This window comes from Primulina huaijiensis, chromosome 2 (genome assembly GCF_012295235.1).
Source record: "Primulina huaijiensis isolate GDHJ02 chromosome 2, ASM1229523v2, whole genome shotgun sequence".
Classification (NCBI taxonomy): domain Eukaryota; kingdom Viridiplantae; phylum Streptophyta; class Magnoliopsida; order Lamiales; family Gesneriaceae; genus Primulina; species Primulina huaijiensis.
In genome coordinates, this window is record NC_133307.1 from 2,521,461 (window position 1) to 2,540,135 (window position 18,675).

Here is an 18,675-nt window from a genome sequence, read left to right on the forward strand (position 1 = left end):
AGGGTTTTAAAAAAATATTTAAGCCCAATAAGCTTAAAAATAGGTCCATTAAATCCAAACACACTCCCGAAAAATATTTTGTGTTGGAAAGATTTTGAAAATATTAACCGAACCCTCAAAAAGTCTCCCAATTCGATAAAATTTGCGTACCATTAAAAATAAAATCTTGCGGGTAAAAATACCCAATAAAATCTCATCTTTAAAAAATACACTTAAAAACACCTTATATTAATTAATAAAAATTAATCATGTAATAAAATAATTTTTCTGAAAATTCTCCGCTCTCCGTTCCTCGTTCGAGCAAGAAATACACCTAGAAACCTTAATGCATGAACTTATAAAATTTCATGAATTAACTCCTATCATGCATGAATTATGCATAAAAATAATTAAACACATAATTAGCATAAAAATCCTAGATTGCATGTATTCAGGTTACGTGAATTAAATTCTTGGACCTTACAACTCTCATCCCCTTAAATAAAATTTCGTCCTTGAAATTAGAACGTACCGAATAACTCCGGGTAACGACTCCTCATCTCGGTCTCGGTCTCCCAAGTAGCCTCCTCCTCTGAATGATTCAGCCACTTGACCTTGACCATCTGGATCACCTTGTTCCGGAGCCTCTTCTTCTGCCTGTCCAAAATCTGAGTGGGTCTCTCTTTGAATGACAGATGCGGTGTCAGCTAAAGTGGCGGGAGTACATGTGAAGGATTCGACATGTATGTAAGGTCCAAAATTAAGACGACGTAACCCAACTGCATGCAAATCTAAGAAATATGAAAAATAAGTAATTAATTGATTTAATTACTTAATTGATTATGTGACATGCATGATTTTATGTTAAATAGGATTTAATTGTCATGATGCATAAAATTGTATTTTTAAGGATTATTCAAGTTGCGATCGGAGAACGGAGACCGAGGGTTGAAAAACATAAAATATTTTTATTAAATAATTATTTTTAATTGTTTAAAATAGGGTTGATGGTTTTTCATATTTTTGAAAATAAGGGGTTTTGAGGTGATTTTATACGTCGAGACGTAAATTTTATCGGTGCTGGTTTTTCAACAAAAAAAAACGAACTTTTTGGCAACCCGGCTAATAAATTCACAAACTTATTTAAACAAAACTATTTTTAGTATTTTAATTAAAGATTAATGGGCCTAATTAAACTTTTAATAAGCATAAGCCTTGTTAGTTGATTATTTATGTATTTAAAGTGTTAAACCCCACCCCAAACCCTTATTACCCATCGGCCACACAATCAAATTCAAAACTCTTTCAAAAACACACGACAACACAACACACAATATTTTGAAGAAAAAATTTGAAGAAGCTTCAAGGATTTCAGCCTAGGTTTTTTCTTGTCGTCGTCGTTCTTCAATCGTCATTGAATAATCGTGCGTTTAAAACGCGAAGGCACGCCATATTTTTCTCATCATCACACCATAATATGTTTTTATGCATGAAAAAATATGGAAAACAAGTGACACTTTGTGTATTTTCGTTTTTGTGTGTCTCATGAAATTTCAAGCAAAGTTTTGATTCCCAAATCATGTTTTTGTATGGTAAAAGGGTTGCCATGATTTAAGGTATGATTACACATTGTTTTACATGAGTTTAGAAGCCTTAGAACTCAACCAAAGCACCACACACCATCACAAACGCAAGCTGGAATCAAGTTGCTGTCTTGGACATATCAGGTTTCGGGTTTTGTTCTTAAGGGCTAGGCTTGGGCTTGGCTTGGGTCAGGACCTAGCCAGGGTCTGGGAAGGGTCAAGGGAAGAGTTCCAGCCATGCTATGACTCGAGCTAAGTGGGCTGGGAGGAGTCCTTGTCAACAAGGACTCCTCCCCGAGAGGGGCAAGATTCCACGCGCAGGTTGCAGGTTTGTGCAGGAGTCAAGGGCTCGGCCTGGGGTTCGAGGGCTGGGCTAGGGTGTGTCCTAAGGGTCTTAGGTGAGTGCTGGAGGGGCTGGTTTGGGAGCCGAGTCGTTGCCTAGAGTCCTAGGGATGCAAACATGAGTCCTTGTCCACATGGGATTTCTCAGCCACTTCATGTGCAAGCTGATATGGTTTGGTTAGGGGGCTAGGAATGGTTTCCGTGGATTCCTAAGGTGTGAGGCCCATTTACTCTAACGACAATTAAAGATCAAACAATAATGATTTGATTTAAAACTGCAGCGGAAATGGTTTAAAAATACTTTAAAACGGACCTCAGGGCCTAGAAAAATTTGGGCATGACCTCCCCGTAAGCAGGACATCCCGAAAAACTCAAGCAGCATTTTATATCAAAATATACTCCAACTAGAGTCATAAAAACAAAAACCAAAGTCAACAACCTATAGCCGCACTGGCCAGGACTAAATAGAAATTAAAACTTACCACATACTCACCAGATCATAAGAATCATAAGGTCGACTCAGAACATCACAAAAACAACCAAATATCATTACAGATACACGGGGCATCTCCCCGGCAAATAAACTACAATACAAAACTGAAACAAACTCAAGACATACATATAGACTAACTGGGAAACTCCACTGACAGAACCAAGCAATCCAACCTCAATCCCGAGCTCCACTGGCGGAACCTCGGCCTGATGCTGCAAAACGACTCGGGAGATCTACCATGGTGCCCAATAGCAACCACAGCAGCCCCCAGTAAACAACTGAGGTTAGGATTCTGGTATGAAACAGTTCAACAATAACAACAATATTCATAAATCATGCATAATCATATAATAAAATGTAATATGCAATGCATGAAAGGCTCAACGAATAATCGGGATAACAGGAGCCAACAAACGGTACGATAACAACTGGAATAATGCTCGAGCAACAACACAGGGGAGCTACATCGTCATGCAGCTAAACCGCCCTGCCAAGTATGCGAGGTATGCCAAGCTGTGCTGAATAACACCCCTGACTCGGCCTCCATACAGCTGATACGTTATAACAGGATGACACAACAGAACGAACTAGATGACACAATCCCAGCGCTCACCTCAAAAGGCTGCACTAACCACGGAATTGTTCAATCACATCTACGGTTTCATGTGTATAGGCCTATCAGCCACACAATGATCCTGAGATAAACAACAGTGCCAGATAACAACGGATATCAACAATGGGCTAATAAGAACGATAGGGCTCAACATGAATGTCATAACTGTACGCCCGATGCTAAATGCCAATAATATGTCATAATAATAAACATAGATCACAACGAAGGCATTTAACAATTTATAACAGTCAACAAGTCATACACCCGATCAATGTAACACAGAATGACAATTAAACATAATTTATGTTTTACCGTCGTATGTTACCGAGCTGTAACATACCTATCCCAACTTGAAAATCCACTAACAACTTCACTTCAAGACCCTTGGCCTAAACAAAGCAACAATAAACCGATCATAAAAATTACATTCCATACCAATGTCCAATTTGTCACAAAAGAGCATAAAATTCGTATCTCGCTCAATATTAATAGAAATCAATATCCGCCAATTGGAAATGAAAGATAACTCGAATATCTAACTTTCTCTAGAATAAACCAATTCCAGAATCTGAGTAGATTAATGCCAGAATTTACAAGAACACGCTGCTACTCACACATTTCGCGGACAGAACTCTAATACTGCGCAGTTTCAGTAAAACATGCATAACTCTCTCAATTTTTAATGGAATTTAACGAATCTTATATCATTACGAAGATAACACATAGCTCTACAACTTTCATTTTAACCAAAAACCCATAAGCTGAGTGCTTATATGTCATAAACCCGAATTACAGTAGGTGTTCTGCACAGCACACTTGCAGAATTAGATTCGACACATTTTGGTAGGAAAATCATATCAATTCCGTTTCTTGTCCAAATTTGATGATTCTAGCGGCTAAAGAAAGCTAACAAACAGAGCTACAAGTTCTGTTTAGGTCATTTCTACAAATTCAAAATACAAAAATCGCAGCAACCCAAAAACACTCACCCAAAAACGAGAAGAATTCGCGCAGAACAGAGCACCGGAACAGCAGCTTCGATCTACCCGAATCCTTGCTCAAACTTCGCGATTTCTGACTTAAATCGAAGCTTAGGATGTTAGGAAGACACCCCTTCAGACCGATCGAGATTTGGACGCCGGACAGAGGAGAAATCGCAACTTTCCCGCAGCCGCTACACAAGTGACGGGAAATGGGTTTAGGGAAATGTTTATCTCTTCTTTCTTTCCTTTCTCTCGATTCTTCCTTCTCTTATTTGGTAAGTTATGTGTATGTATATGTATTTTATATATTGTGTATTTGGTTACTAAAATAGTAACTCAAGCCCATTTATCTCGGTCTGTATTTATTTTACTCTCGTGTGTTATTTAAACTCTATCTGTATTTTATATCGTTAAATTCTCCGATATTCTAAAATACATATTTTTAACACACTTCTTGAATTTATTTGGCATAATTAATTATTTTAATTTACAACTCAATAATTATTCTAATTATGCCATAATTACCGGATAATTAATTACAGGGCCTTACATAAGGTCCATTAGGGTTTCTAAGGGTGTTGGTCAGGGTTTGGTTTATCATGGTTCGAGGCTGGCTCGAGAAAATCGAAAGATGGCTCGGGGTCGAAACAAATAGGTCAAGTTAGGGTTTTAATTGCTAATTTAATTGAAACACGGCTAATGGGGGTCGAGTCATGGTTCACGAGCGATAAAATGATATAAAAAGACTAAATTTTAATTTAGGAATTTTATATTAAAGTTAGGGATTTTTCGAAATTAAAACGTCTTCAAAACGATTGATTATGAATTAATTAAAAAGCCTAATTTTTAAGCTAAATAAAATTATGAGAATTTTAATGTAAGTTTAAATAGTTATTTGGGACATGTTAGAGTCAAAGAAATCAAGAAAAAATCAAAAACGTAAAATGTCACATCCAGGGGTAAAACGGTCTTTTTACACCTAAAAATTAGTAAACATCATGGCAGTGCTCTAATTGCTGTTTTATATACTAATATGATTATTTCACATGTTTATGAATTCTTATATGTTGAAATATGATTTTTAAATGTTCATGAATTATTATGGTTTAAATTGGATATTTAAAGGATATGTTGTATGCTTGGTTTCAAAATAAAATGATATTATATGCATGTTTTTATTAAGTGATGGAAATACAACATGTTGAAGGACGTGAAGGGATTGTGACTAAATATGTTGATATGTTGGAAATATCGTGAGGGTTATGGTCCCAGTGGGAGCCCGACAATCATGTTTCCTTGGATACAGATACGAATACGAATACGAATATGTTAATACGTTGGCCAAGGCTCAGTTGACCGGTGAGAGTGTTGCTGGTGTCCCCACCTCCCAGTACTGTGGTTTTCTCTAGATGGATCCATCGCCCAATACGATTAAGAATACGAGTCACAATCACGATCTGAATTCGACAAACACGAATATGAATATGAATATGTTAATATGTTGATATGAAAATGTTTATGATTAAAGTTTATGCATTATTATGAAAATGATATTTTAGGTACAAGTATTTTTCACTGTTGTATGTGAACTGTATACGTATTACTTTTTATCAAGGATATGATGTGTTGAGTCTTTAGACTCACTAGGTGTGTATGATGCAGGTGATGTTAATAATTATGATGTTGGAGGACTTGATGGGTGACTTTGCTGGACTGTCGGTGCACATAACCCGAGGACCAGCGCTTCTATTTTCCGCATTTAAGTTTATGATTTTACGTTAAAGATTTTTACGACTATTTATTTAAGCTTTTGAGAGATTGTTGAGAGGTTTAGTATGGGCTACACTTTTCAACATTTATTGCTTTTTAGGCTTGGTAAAACGATCAACGATTTCATGTTTCGACTATTTCCTTTGGATTTTTAAATACTAGTTTGATGTTTTATTTTAAAAATGGTGCAAAAGTATTTTATATATATGTATATGCAATGGTCGAAATTTTGAGAGTAAAAAAAAAAATTCTAATACTGTTTAAGAAAACGAATAAGCAGACGTTTCAATGTACTTACGCATCATGAAGACGTGGAACACGTTATGAACTCCCGTAGATTCGGCAGTGAAACAACTCTGTATACGAGTGTCCCAACTCTCTCTAGGATCTCAAATGGTCCGATGAATCTAGGGCTGAGCTTGCCCTTCTTCCCGAACCTCATCACACCCTTCATCGGTGCGACCTTCACGAACACATGATCCTCTACTGCGAACTCAAGATCTCACCGTCTTTGATCAGCATAACTCTTCTGAAGGCTCTGTGCAGTCTTCTTTCTGTCTCTAATCCTGGCCACTAAATCTGCTATCTGTCTGACAATATCCGGACCCAAATATGCTCGCTCCCCTACCTCATCCCAATAAACTGTCGACCTACACTTCCTCCCATAAAGTGCCTCGTACGAAGCCATACCGATCGATGCCTGATAACTGTTGTTGTATGTGAAATCCACAAGAGGTAACTTCGGCTCTCAGCTGCCCTAGAAGTCGATCATGCAAGCTCGGAGTAGGTCCTCCAGAATCTGAATCACCCTCTCTGACTGACCGTCTGTCTGAGGATGGAAAGCGGTACTGAACAGTAGCTTCGTATCTAATGCCTGGTGAAGATTCTTCTAGAATGCAGACGTGAACATCGAATCCCTGTCTAACACGATAGACACTGGAATCCCATGCAGTCTGACTATCTCTTTGATGTACAGCTCTGCATACTGAGTCATGGTGAATGTCTTCCTGATCAGTAAAAAATGAGATGATTTAGTGAGTCGATCAACAATCAACCAGATGGCACTGAATCCTCCAGTAGTCCTCGGAAGCCCTGTCACAAAATCCATAGTAATATTCTATCATTTTCACTCGAGAATAGGGAGTGGTCTCAGCTTCCCTGCAGGTCTATGATGCTCTGTCTTAACCTGCTGACAAGTCAAACACTCGGAGACAAATCGCAGAATATCTCGCTTCATGCCTGGCCACCAGTAAAGAGTCTGTAAATCCTTATACATCTTCGTACTCCCTGGATGGATGGAGTACGGGGTGTTGTGCGCCTCGTTCAAGATATCTGCTCGAAGGGAATCACTGTCAGGAACCCATAGACGGTCCCTATATCTGACTATGCCGTCCACAACTGTATACAGTCTCTGGCCCTTAGCCTCGTCCCTCTGTCTTCACTTCTGTAACTGTTCGTCAGAAGTATGCCCTGCTCGGATTCTGTCTCTCAGAGTCGGCTATACTGTCAGAGTAGCAAGGTACGGGACCTCGCCCCTGGCATAAACTGCAAGCTCAAATATCTGAATCTCAGCCTGTAACGGTCTCTATACTGACAGATGAACAATCACTGCGTGCTTCCTGCTCAGAGCGTCTGCGACCACATTAGCCTTACCCGAATGGTAGCTAATGTCGCAATCATAGTCCTTCACCAACTCAAGCCACCACCTCGATCGCATGTTCAGTTTCTTCTGTATGAAGAAGTACTTCAGGCTCTTATGATCTGTGAAAATCCTACACTTCTCCCCATACAGATAATGTCTCTAGATCTTTAGGACAAATACAACTGCTGCTAGCTCGAGGTCGTGAGTCGGGTAATTCTTCTCATGAACCTTCAGCTGTCTGGACGCATAGGCTATCACTCTGTCCTGCTGCATCATAACTGTGTCCAACCCAAGCTTAGATGCATCTGTATAGACCACAAACTCTCTTTGTCTTGATGGCATAGCTAGCACTGGTTCTGTGGCCAAGGCCTGCTTTAGTCTGTCAAAGCTCTCCGGACACTTAGATCCCCATATGAACTCGGCGTTTTTCTTTGTCAGGGCGGTCAAAGGTACTGCAATCAAAGAGAAGCTCTGGATAAACTTCCTGTAATAGCCTGTCAATCCCAAGAAACTGCGAATCTCTGTCACACTCTTCGGAACTGGCCAGTCTCTGACTGCCTCTACTTTGCTGGGTCGACCTCTATGCCATCATGAGATACAATGTGGCTCAAGAATGCCACCCTGTCGAGCCAGAACTCACATTTACTGAACTTGGCATACAGTCGTTTATCCTGTAGAGTCTGCAATACTGTCCTCAGATGCTGACTGTGCTCCTCCCTGCTCTTCGAATAGACCAGAATATCGTCAATGAAGACTATGACGAACTGATCTAAGTATGGCTGAAACATGCAATTCATGAGATCCATGAAGATCGCTGGCGCGTTCGTCAGTCCGAAGGGCATCACCAAAAACTCATAGTGCCCATAACGCGTCTGGAAGGCTGTTTTATGCACATTTGACTCTCGCACCTTCAACTGATGGTATCCGGATCGAAGGTCTATCTTGGAGAACACTGAGGCTCCCTGAAGCTAATCAAATAATTCCTCGATCCTCGACAGCGGATACTTATTCTTAATTGTGACTCTGTTCAGCTCCCTGTAATCAATGCACAGTCGCATGTTGCCGTGCTTCTTCTTAACGAATAGCACTGGTGTGCCCCAAGGAGAAAAACTAGAGCGAATGAAACCCCTATCCAGTAGATCCTGAATCTGATCCTTGAGCTCTTTCATATATGCAGGCGCTAATCGGTAGGGTGCCTTAGATATCGGCACGGTCCCTGGCATGAGCTCGATAGAAAAATCCACCTCTCTGTCTGGTGGAATGCCTGAAACATCGTCCAAGAACACGCTAGAGAACTCACTGACTACATCCACATCCTCCAGCCTCTGAATGACTGACTCCGTCACTGATACAATGCTGGCTAAGAATGCCTGGCAGCCTCTCTTAATAAGCTTCCTCGCACACAAGCAGGAAATGACGTGCGGCATCTGATGATGTCTAGCTGCCTCAAAGACAAACGGCTTCCCACTGGGCGGTCTGATAGAAACTGACCTCTGTCGAAAATCTATGACTGCAACGTGAGAAGATAGCCAGCCCATACCCAATATGATGTTTAACTCCGATAATGGTAGCACAATAAAATCTGCATGTACTGCATACTTCTGTAACCGGAGCTCCAATCTCTTCACTATCTGGGAAGTGAACATATGATCCCAGGATAGGATCGACACTCTGAACCCTGAATCCATCGCTACTGGTATGATCTCTAGTCGCTTCACGAAAGATTCGGATATAAACGAATGCGTAGCCCCTGAATCTAGCAATTCATGCGTGGCTACACCTGCAATATGTATCCTCCCTACGACAAAACATACCATCAAATCTAATAGAGTTGAACTTAAGGGATTCTTATCGGAAATTAACCCAAAATTCTCGAAAAATCACTGAATTAACCCAATCATCATTCCCCAAAATTCAAAATTCAACCTCAGAAAAATCAAAAATTGCAAATTAACCCCCCTTAAAGTTCGAAAATTGCAAATTGGTCCTCCCACTATTCAAAAATTTGCAGTTGAGACCTTTTTCATTTTCGAATTTAACCCCGAAAATCGCGATTTTTAGCAATCAAGTCCTCAATTTACCAGTTCATACAATTGGGTCCCTATTTTCAAATTGAACAATTAAATTCTTAATTCCCAATAGGTAGAGCATGCATTCTAATTCCTTCTATGTTATCAATCCCAATAAGTAAATCATCAAGCAAGCATTAAATCCAAGCAATCATGCGAAAATTAAAATCTTAAACAAAATGATTACCGGTAATCAGTGTCGAGTCTGGCGCTGCCTCTGCCTCCCCGGCATGCATCACATAAGCCCGGCCAGTAGTGGGGCCCTTGTTCCTAGGACAATCCGCTGCTTTATGGCCCTCCTGCTCTCACACAAAGCACTTAAAGGTCCCCCACATGAACTTACCGAAATGGAATCTGTTGCACTGTGGGCACGGCTGCCAGTCGTTTGGCTTAGGTGCCCCTGGCGCCTGAGGAGGTCTGCTGCTACTGCTGTGGCCTCCTACCCTGTCCCTGGGGCCTCTGCTGCCTCTGCTGCCTCGGTGGCCTAGTAAACTGCTTCTTATGAGGCTGGGAACTGGACTGAGCCTGCTGTCTCTTCCTGTGCATCTCATGGTCTATGTCTCGCAAAGCCTTCTCCGCCTGAAAAGCGCAGGCGTTGGCCTCGTCATAACCTGCCGGCCTCATCAGCATGACGTCCCTACGAAGAGTGGGTCTCAACCCATCTATGAAGTGCCGCAGCTTCTGGCCGACATCCCTGGTAGTCATGGGCACAAAATGGCAGCCCCTATCAAACTTGCGGATATACTCCGCCACAGATAAGTCCCCCTATCGGAGACTCATGAACTCCTTCGTCAGGAGGCTCCTGACGTCAGCTGGGAAATACTTCCCGAAGAACATCTCTCTGAATCTGGCCCACGAGAGAATAGCCATATCTACTGCATGTGCAGCTCCCTCCCACCATAGGGACGCATCATCCCTAAGCATATAAATGGCGCACCTGGCCCGGTCGCCATCCCTGATCTGCAGATAATCAAAGTGCAACTCCAGCGACCTAATCCATCACTCAACAACAAATGGATCAGTGGTACCCCCGAACTCCTTCGGGTTGAGCCTACGGAACTGCTCAAAAACATCAGTCTGTTGCCTGTGCACCTGCTGACCTAGCTGAGCCTTCTCCATCAGTCTTGCTATCCCCTCAAGAACTCGGGTAGCTGGGTGTGGAGGGCCTCTGCCACCCTCAGGGATATCATTATGTATGTCTGTGCTAGGAGCGCGTCTGGGAGGCATATCTGAATGCAGTCCAATTTAAAATGTAACCCTTCATGCAATTAATCTAGTTTTTAAAATAATAAACCTTAAATCGTAAAAGCAGTTAAACAAGAACAGTAAACCATCGTAAATCATAAATCACGTAAACATGCAGGTGGTAACATAAATCATTTAAAACATAAAAGCTTACAGACTTGAGGCTTGAAAACTGAGCGGCAGAAGCTGGCGGTGGCACAACCCTATACAGGACCCTTGCTCCGATACCAACTGAAACGTCTACTAATTTTAAAAGTGCAGAAATATTTTTTTAAAAAAAAAGATCGCATTTCAAAATAACATTTAAAATAATCATATCTAATTGGCAATAAAAGTAACGCAGTTTAAAAAAAAATAACCAACAACTTCCAAGTTCAAACGTAAACGTAAATGAATAAAAATCGTAATATCATCAACGTGTAAAAATGTTTAACTCATCTCAAAACCTGTAAATCAAATGCGGAAAACGTGTGGTCCTCGGGTCATGTCACCGCACCAGGGCTGCCTACTCAGAGTTCGACACCTCGAGTTTCCTCAGCATCAAGCTCACTTGCATCACACACGCCTAGTGAGTCTAAAGACTCAACACACCTGTACTAGTAATAACAAGCACATATACGGGTACACAGCAGTGAAATAACATACTCAACGTAACTTTCATGAACTAAAAAAAAACATGAACATAAACGTCTCGTGTAAAATTATGTCGTGTCAAAGAATGTCATCTCGTATCATCATATACGTAAACATTTTTTTAAATGAATTTAGTTCATTAGTTGTGACTTTCGTAGCAGCTCTATTGTATCAGCTCTATCGATGGATCCATCTACGTATAATCACGGTACCGGACGACGAGGACATCAGCGACAGCATTACCTGTCCACTGAGCCTTGGCCTCAGCTCATCATATCTCATGTCATCGTATACATATACATCGTCAGTCACAACCAAATCTCATCCTTCAGAAATAACATCATATTCACCGCTTAATAAAAACATGCATATACGTAACTTTTTCTTTAAAACCAAGCATGCAACGTATTTTTCATAATTGCGTAAAAATCATAAACATGATGTATAAACATTTAAAATATCATAAATTTGCGCTCAAGACACTGTCTTGACCAAAATCTCACCCCGGGTGCAAAATGACCATTTTGCCCCTGAAAACCCAAAAATTATCGTTTCACCCCTGGACCTCTAAAATTGACCCGAAGCTTACCAAACTCTTTAAAATGTCCCAATACATATTAAAAATCATTCCTAGGCATAAACTCGAACCAAAATCAGAATTTAACCGATTCGTTTTAAAACTTGGATCGAGGTCCCGGTTTTAACCCGAATCGACTCGAAACTTAACCGAAATTTTTTCAACTTTTTACCATATCTTAAAAACACTTAAAAGACCCTAGAAACCTCAAGACCACACTCCTACACTCCTCGGCCACTCCTAGAAGGCTGCTTGAAAAATTCGAACGTGCCCTACTCGAGGCCCTAGCTCAACACCTCTCCACCATTTCGCTCCTAGTCCACCACCACGCGAACCAGCCCCTGGCTCACCTCTCCTAGACCACCCTAGGACTCTCCTGAACCTACTGCACCCACGCCATCAGCCCCATGCATCATACGTAAACCACCCGATCGCTACACTCTCCAAAACACCAACCGAACCCAACTCGCTCAACACTCCCCTTGCGGCTTCTAGGACAAGACCAGAAGAGTTCGTGCATTTCCAGACCATGGTTCAGACCCACCAGAGTCTGTCAAAGGTCTAGAGTCGCACTTGCACCACTAGCCTTCGCCTACCCACCGATCTAAACCAAGAAAACGCGAAACCACAGCCGATACACATCTCGGCCTTCACTCCAACCCTACCGAACCTTACACCAGCCTCATGACTCCACTAACCTGCTCTAAACGGTCCCTTATCAACCACTAGACGACAGCCCCTTGCACAAAAACCATAGAACATGAGCAGCAAACGTAAGAATGCAAGAAACACATGAAAATTCGATAATCCTCCCTATACATGCTTGGATCGAGAGTTTTACATGCATAAATACATATAAATCAGTAATATAACGTGGATGATGCGAGAAAGATGTTACAAAGCGTGCCTGATGAAGTTTGATGAACAGAACGAGAAGAGGGAGACCCGGATGAATTTTTTTTGCAAGAACAAGAGCAAACCGAAGCTTTCTCAGCTAGAGAATGCTGAAACTGAGAGGAAAAGCTGAGGGAGAGGGTAGGTGTCGGCTAGGTGTTTTAGGTTTAGGTTAAAGAATGATTTGGAGCCTAATTAAATAATAATCAAATGTTTAATGGGCCTTAAATTGTTTATTAAGGGTTTAAAAAAATATTTAAGCCCAATAAGCTTAAAAGTAGGCCCATTAAATCCAAACACATTCCTGAAAAATATTTCGTGTTGGAAAGATTTTGAAAATATTAATCGAACCCTCAAAAAGTCTTCCAATTCGATAAAATTTGCGTACCGTTAAAAATAAAATCATGCGGGTAAAAATACCCAATAAAATCTCATTTTTAAAAAATACACTTAAAAACACCTTACATTATTTAACAAAAATTAATCATGTAATAAAATAATTTTTCTGAAAATTCTTCGGTCTCCGTTCCTCGTTCGAGCGACAAATGCACCTAGAAACCCTAACGCATGAACTTATAAAATTTCATGAATTAACTCCTATCATGCATGAATTATGCATAAAATGCATAAAAAAAAGTTAAGCACATAATTAAAATAAAAATCCTAGATTGCATGCATTCAGGTTACGTGAATTAAATTTTTGGACCTTACAATTATATTATTGTTATTGTGTAATTTAAATGTTTGAGGAGGAGATATCTCTTAAAATATATGGATTTGAACACATGTTCGAGATTGATAATTTATAAGTTTTATTCCCTTAAATTGGAATATTTGAAACAAGTAGATCTAATATAGTTGCTACATTTAGCGTATCGTGTCTATTGAATCGTTAGGATGCACCAGTAGCAGGTCGGCTTCATATAGCCACACATGTATTTTATCCTTTGCCTGGGCTGAGGCTTACCGAGGTGACCACACCGAAATAATCTGGACCAATTTTATTTTGAATTTTTTGGCACAAGTAGTAGAGGCATGCATTATCCACTCCAACAGTAGGAGATGTAAAATCTGAAAGGTTGGGTTCCTGATTGGCTTCCATTAGAGTTAGAGTGAGTGTCTCTATTGAAGTTCTAAGATTACCACTTTGGTCATTTTATTCCCGTTAGAGTTGGATTTATTTACCCGAAAAACGGATCTCCCCAACTTTGTAAATTCTCGTCTATAAATGTAGGTGACTTCTGTCAAATATGTTAGAATAGGGAAGAAGTCTATAAATGTTCTTACATTGAGGAACCTGTAGAGAAAGTATAGTTTTACCGTTAGCTTACTCCAAAGTTCGATTAATGCTCCGACACACAGAGCATTTATCAAAGTGTATTTTATTGACGAGGAATAAGCTTGTTGTGCCTAGTAACAGTAATTCATTTTGGAATGTACAGTCTCGAAATCATTCCATTTTTTTAATACGTGGAAGTCTGATCCTCCAATCCCGAGGCTTTGTAGTAGCAAATAATAAAAGTGTGAGGACTCAATGTAATGCCCCGAAAATTTAAAGGTCCACGCGAACCACATGCATACGATTTATTAAATTCTCTTGTATTTTAGTTAAATGTTTTAATTGCATTAATTAATTATGTTGTGCATATTTTCATGTTTAAAATATATATTTCTACATGGTTGCATTAAAATGTATTTTTAAAATTTATTCGAGTTTCGATCGAGGAACGGAGACCGAGGGCTGAAAAACGTATAATGTTTTTATTAAATAATTGTTTTTAATTATTTAAAATATGAGTGATGCTTTTTCATATTTTCAAAAATAAGGAGTTTTGAGGTGATTTTATACGCCGGGACGTAATTTTTATCGGTGTTGATTTTTCAACAAAAATACAAACGTTTTGGTAACCTGACTAATAAATTCACAAACTTATTAAAGCAAAATTATTTTAAATAATTTTTAAAAGCATTAATGGGCTTAATGAGCCTAATTAACCTTGTTAATGGACCTAAGCTACCATTAGCCTTTGTTATTAATATTTAAAGCACAAATAAACCCTTCCCCACACCATAACCCCACGCCCCAATCTCCAAGGCAACACAAACTCTCTCCAACAAATTCTACATGGCACACACATCAATTATTGAAGAGAAACTTTCAAAATCCTCAAGGGAAAAATCAAGTCATCGTCTCTTCGTCGTCGTTCTTCAATCGCCAATGGTTATTCGTGCGTTAATAACGCAAAGGCACACCATATTCTTTCTTTCAAACATTTATCACACCATAGTATTTTATTTAATGAATTTTTGCATGAAAACAAGTCACACAATTCAAAATTTTCGTAACTATGCACATGCTTGTGTTTAAACCCTTGTTATTGGATTCAAAACATGTTTATATGATTGTTAAAGGGGCTGTCATGACTAGGATAGGATCAAGGATGATTTACACAAGTTTTAGAGTCATAAAACACAACTAAAAAACGTTGCAACACAGGAAGAGCCAACTGGAACCGTAGGAAGGAAGAAAAGAGGAAACCGCGAGTTTGTTGGGTTGTGCAAAGCCAAGGGGTTCGGTTCTTATGCATGGGGCCAGGTGGCTCGACCAGGTCATGAGAAGGGTTTGGTTGGGACGTGGTTAGGTCCTAGGAAGGGTCCTAGGAGGGCCAGGGCTCATGCAGGCAGGGCTGGAGAAGAGTCCTCGGTTGATAGGACACTTCTCGAAGGTAAATTCTGGTGTGGCCGAGAGTTGCAGTGGGTGGCTCGGTTTGGGGCTGGGCTATGTGGTCCATCAGGGTCCTAGGGTGATGGGCAGGGGTCGGGCTAGGGGATGGAGTGGCTTGGGTCACTGCTGGCTCGAGAAAAAGGTGAGGAGCGTGGGGTAGTGCTCCAAGTCGCGCAGGTTGCTGTCCTTGGTTCAGGAGCTTCGCTGCTGGGTTCTGGTGGCTGGGCTGGTCTGGGCTGGGTCTGGGCTTGGTCCAGGTATGGTCAGGGCTAGGTGGGTTCGGTGGTGGCTCGGCTGGAGGTGACCTAGGATGACTAGGAGTCTTCTAGCGTGAGTTTTAGGAGTGTGCAGAATTGGGTCAAGTTCCAGGAGGATTTTTGAGCGGGCCAGGGCTGGTTTTTCGGGCTGGGCTTGGTCAATAGGGTCCCTAGGTGGGTAGGCTCGGGTTTGGCTCGAGGTGGCTCGGGCGTGGCTCGAGTAAATTAGGAGATGGCTCGGTGTGTTCGATAAGGTGTCAAAAACAAAAATAATAAAGCTAATATTGAATCCATGGGTCCACGGGTATGGCTCATGACTTGGAAGGGTAGAATAAATAATAAAAATGCTATGTTTAAAATTTGGGATCAAAATAACGAGTTTGGAATTATCCGGGATTTTATCGCCTCACGAAACGTTAATTAAGGAATTAATTGAAAAGCCTAGTTTTAAGCTTTATAAAATTTTGAAAAATTACATTTAAGCTCAAATAATTATTAAAAGTCTAAGTTTTTAATTTGAGAATTTTATATCAAGTTTTGGTTTAATTCGGGATTAAAACACTATAATATGTTGTATTTAAAGAATAATTTAAAAGTCCTCGATTAAGCTAAATAAAAATATGGAAAAATTCATGTAAGCTTAAATAATTATTTGAGACATGTTAGAGTCAATGAAATTAAGAAAAAGTCAAAAACGTGAAATTTTATGTTCATGGGTAAAACAGTCATTTTACAACGGAAAATTAGTAAACGTCATGGCAGTGCCCTGAATGCTGTTTTATGTGTTAATATGATTATTTTCAATGGTTATGGATGTTTATTAAATTTTATATGTTAAAATGTTATTTTAAATATTTATGGAATTTTATATGTTTATGATTTAACATGTCAAAATGTTATTTTAAAGGTTTATGATGTTAAAATGTTATTTTAAATGTTTATGGATTTTTTTTATATGTTAAAATGTTTATTTTAAACGATTATGGATTTTTATGATAAAACGATAACGTTAAAAGATATGTTGCATGCTTGTTTTTAAAAGGAAAAGGATATTAAATGCATGATTTTTATAAAATGATGAAAATGTAAAACGTTGAAGGAAGTGAAGTAATTGTGACTATTGATAATATGAGGATAAGAATGGGATATCGTGAGGGAAAAGGCCCCAAAGGGAGCCCATTTATGAGAAAAGGCCACAAATGGAGCCCAACTATCGTATTTCCATTCGATGAGGATAGGCCAAGGCCCAGTTGACCGGTGAGAGTGTTGCTGGTGTCCCCGCCGCCCAGTACTGTGGTTTCATGTAGATGGATCCATCGATTTTTTGAGGATGAGGAAAATCACAGTTAACGATCTGAATTCAATAAAAAGAAAATATACATATGCTCATGATGAAAGGATACATGTTATGAAATGAGGAAAAGGAAAAATGTTGAGGTTTATGTTATGCATGTTCATATGAATATGTTTATGAAAATATGAAAAGGTTTACGAAAATTTTTATGAAAATGTTTACGAATATGTTTATAAAAATGTTTATGAAAATGTTTATATTTAAAGTTTATGCATCATGAAAATGTTTATGAAAATTGTTATGTTTAAAGTTTATGCATCTTCACGAAAACGATATTTTAAGTACAAGTATTTTTCACTGTTGCATGTGATCTATATATGTATTACTTGTTATCAAGATTATGGTGTGTTGAATCTTTAGACTCACTAGGTGAGATTGATGTAGGTGATTATGATAATAATGTTAATGGAGGTCTTGATGGTTGGCTTTGTTGGACTGAAGGTGCACATAACCCGAGGATCGACGCTAGTTTTCCGCACTAGTTATGATTTATGATTTTAAGTTATGTTAAAGATATTCTATGATTTTTATTTATGTTATGAGAGGTTTTTGAGAGGTTATAGTATGGGCTATACTTTTCAAATAATGTTCTTAGGTTTGGTAAAATGTTGGACAATTTTATGATTCAAACTATTTTCCTTTGGATTTTTAAATGTCAGTTCGTTGTTTAATTTTTAAAAATGATGTCAAGCTATTTTAAAGTATATATATGTATATTTTGAATTATGGAGATTAAGGAGAAAAAAAAATTTCTAGTATGTTTTAAACAAAACGAATAGCAGACGTTTCACTCATCATATGATATTCCGTATAATTAAGTTCACATAACATCAATTTGAATAACCTAATGGCATACAAATTGCCTTGGATGGAAAAACCTGGCAGCTCTACAAGCAGGGGTTTATACCATCTATTTGTATTGAGAGGTTTTACATCTGTTTGTAATGGTATAAGCAATAAGCTTGTATGGATGGATACTCCCGGCTATAGGCCATTAACGAATAATTTCCGGTCCCGTATTATGCCAAGTTTATTCTTAATAACGGTTAGAAAGTTCCCTTCTCCTGGAAAATAAACTCACGACCATTGATTGATCAGGGCCATACCTTTATGATGATGAGCCGTCTCAAGCTGAATAAATGTCAACTCTCCCTTGCTGAATGGCATGTTACCTTTCTTGAAAGTGACAGAAGCGTCATCCATCACTAACAATGATTCATCATTGCAAAGGGTAATGAGACCAGAACTTTACAATGAAACAGTAAAGTAAATGTTATGCTCGGTCACAAAGAGAAAGGTGGTGAAACCCAATAACCGGAGCAAGGTACCAATTTAGATAAGAGGGTGAGATGGCAACATCAATCTCACTTACTAAATAAAAGTATTATTATGCATACACAAAGACGACACGTGATATGACTTTACTAGAAAGGGACCGTATTAAGTCTATAAAATGAATGCCGCCCGTTGCTTAAATCATCATAGGTCCCCTCCTTTGTGTGTGGTCAAGCAGGAT

General features: G+C 39.3%; 1 long non-coding RNA gene across 2 annotated transcripts; it reads right to left on the reverse strand.

The window, feature by feature from the left end:
* Window positions 1–2,404: 2,404 nt before the first annotated feature.
* Window positions 2,405–4,253, reverse strand: LOC140963924 (uncharacterized). Of its 2 annotated transcripts, XR_012172788.1 has the most exons (3): window positions 4,000–4,253; window positions 3,351–3,399; window positions 2,405–3,092 (listed from the first exon to the last, which is right to left on the reverse strand). It is a non-coding gene; the product is annotated as an uncharacterized lncRNA (long non-coding RNA). The 2 variants fall into 2 exon arrangements; XR_012172787.1 differs by having other exon boundaries at window positions 2,405–3,399.
* Window positions 4,254–18,675: the final 14,422 nt, after the last annotated feature.